Source organism: Poecilia reticulata, linkage group LG3 (genome assembly GCF_000633615.1).
Source record: "Poecilia reticulata strain Guanapo linkage group LG3, Guppy_female_1.0+MT, whole genome shotgun sequence".
Classification (NCBI taxonomy): domain Eukaryota; kingdom Metazoa; phylum Chordata; class Actinopteri; order Cyprinodontiformes; family Poeciliidae; genus Poecilia; species Poecilia reticulata.
This window is the reverse complement of record NC_024333.1, coordinates 5,940,969-5,944,076: the sequence shown is the minus strand read 5'-3', so window position 1 is coordinate 5,944,076 and position 3,108 is coordinate 5,940,969.

Genomic DNA, 3,108 nt, shown 5'->3' with positions numbered 1-3,108 from the left:
TTCAAACCTTACTAGATTATTCTGTACTAATAGCAGAATAAATAAAACATTTGTGAAACCTAATTGATTTGTGAAAATTGTAAAATGTCAATAATAGATTCTAGAACGCATTAGATCTGAATTATCATATTGGCATTATATGTTATTTTGACTTTCTGTTTTCTTTCCTTTTTTATATTTATTATAGCTGGAGTTGGACAGGAGTTCTGTTTGATGGCTTCCTGGAGGGATGAATAGGCTGAGCTAATGTTGCCAACAACTTTTCTCCTGCTATTAACTTTTTTGCTTTTCTTTACATAGAAAGTATTTCTATCAGTTGTTCTTTTTCCATTTTGTGTACAGTATTTGCTCAATTTTTATATTAATGCTTACCTGGTCAGTTGAGGTGGAAATGTGCATCCTCGTGATTACTGACAAAATGTCAGAACCACATGGACTGAGCTGGTTACATCAGATCAATCTGAATCTTTATTTCTCATTAAAACGACTTCTTGTAATTTTAAGACATTGTTATAAAATTGCATCTTTATTCTGCTGTAACGATGACTGCATTCTTTGAAACAAACAGGATCCATCTAAATGGAGATAACCTGAAAATGAAGGAACAACATCAAACAGTCACAAAAAGAAAAAGCTTCAGCGACCAGCCGATGTCTGGTCTGTCAGGTGTAGCACTCCTGCTGCGTGGCGCTCAGCCAGAGTCCGTTACTGTGTGTTTGTAAAGATATTAATCTTAACTCCAAAACAAGCAGAAAACTGGATGTGCCACAAAAACACTGAGAAATACAATCTGGTGAGTCATGGCTGTCTGAAAACGTACAGCTTGCAGAAAAACCCAACCAGTAGGTTGCTAAAGTTCAGCTCTGTTTTGCTGTCGGCTCACAGGTCTGGACCTGTGCTGTTTAGCAATTCATGAGAATCATCAGATTGATTTTCTTTTCTTTTTGAACAATAAATCCTCAGCGTTAGGTTTGCTGCAGGATTATTCACGATCCACATGGGTTGAACTCTCGGCCCATTTTGACTGCAGAGGGTTTGGTATCCAACAGTTTCTATGTTTTTCCTTGCAAGTTTCCACTCCAGTAACATTTGAGTGTTGTTTGTTTAGTAATCGATGAAAATGTACAAATTGTGAAATATTTGCAAGGCTGAACAAAACCTCACCATCATCACCTGTCCTGATATTGACAGAGTTCTGGCCCAGTGGACAGCGACGATAATTACAGCTTTTTAAAATGCCTTGCAAGTGTGGGAATGTTTTCCTGTTTCTTTGTGTCCCAAACACAAAACTTGATTTATTATGATGATGTATTATGACCACTGATGGGCAGAAAAAGGAGGAGTAAACTTCTGCCAAAATACTATTCTCCGAAATTTTCTAGAAAAATAAAAGAACATTTCTGATCTCCGAAAGTAGAAAATTTGTGAGAAACCCCCCCTGAAATTTTGTGATTAATCTAAAAATTTCTGAGTTTTGGGAAAATTGTGATATGGAAGAAAAGCATTGGGTGAATTGGTATTGAGTTGTCACATCAAATTTCCAACTCATGCCACAATTTCTCAATTATGTTTGGGTCAAAACTTTGACTAGGTCATTCTAACACCTTTTGTCTCCAATCTAAATCAATCCATTGTAACTCTGGCTGTATGTTTAGGTTGGTTTTCCTGCTGGAAGGTGAACCTCAACCCCAGTTGTACATATTTTTTCCTCATGTTTATCATAATTTGTCTTCCCATGAACCCTCACTAGCTTCCCTGTTGCTGCTGCAGCGAATCCTTTCTGCTGCATGACACTGCCACCACTGTGTTTCACATTAGGGATAATGTGTTGGTGGCTGATTGGCAGTTTTTGTTATGCTCAACACATATTGTTTTGCGTGAACTCCCAAAAGTCTCATCTCTGTTTGCTCATTTCTTGTAACTGGACATTTTTCATATTCTTTTTTTCTTCTTTTTTTTTGCACAAACCAGAGCACCAGAGTTCTTACATAACTCTTAGTGTTTTTGAGAAGGAACACGTGAAGATCATAACTCCAGACACGCCCTCCTCGTGCATCCCTGGAAAGCCGGCCTTTGGAGAACAGATGAAGTAATACAGTTACACCCCAGCAGAAAAATGAGCGAAAACAAACAGGAAATAATAATAATTTAAAAAAAGACAATGGAGTGTAACTCTGTCTGGAGCGAGCAGCAAATTAAAAACCCTTTCTCGTAACAAACGGCGAGAACTTGCGAAATAAAAACGACTGCGGATCATTTAATCAACGCCGACTTCTACTAAATGCTCACAGAGACGGATGGCGTCTCTTAACGCGATTCCAGCTAATGGGATTCTAACAACAACATTAAAAAAAAACTGCAATGCTGACTCCAATTCATGTTTCTCTTTATTTTCTCTCTCTCTCTTTCCTGGATTTGTTACGCAAGCCTCACTGATGACCTCAGCGCTGGCTCTGCGTGCAGATTCAGAACCAAATTGTACTTGATTACAGAACAAGTCCCTGCCAGCTGAGGCCAATTCTTCCCCAGATGTAAGTTTTTTTTTTTCTCCATTTAAAAGATTGCCTGTTTCACATTATAGTCATTGCGCAATTCATCTCTCTCATCCTGAGAAACAAAGAAGTGGTCATAAACTCTGAACTCATCACAGGGCTCTTCCATTTGTCTGTAGGGTAATGGGCATGATAAACACTGTATTAGTCATGATTGCCCCATGAGAGCGGGAGGAGGGTAATAGTTCTTTTTTTTTTTTATTAGGTTTTTGTGAAGCCATTTATGTGAGACAAAGAGAGAGATAGAGAGAGAGAGAGATGCAAACAGTGGACGGTCCTGAACGATGAAGCAGATGGTAATCGCAGTCTGAGTGGAGCGAGGAGATGGTGGGCCTTGCTAGCTAAATAACCGCCCACACAGGTACAACATCTCGGAGCCTCTCTGACAGACCACGGCCGCGCAGAAAGCGAGCGGAGAGTCACCGTGGCATTATCGGAGCCGTACCCAACCGCATCGAATCTAAATAACCATAATGTTTCTCCAGTGATTCTCTCCACTAACAGATGACGGGAATTTCATATGCTGTGACAAAAGCTGAGAGAGATCCTCAGAGCT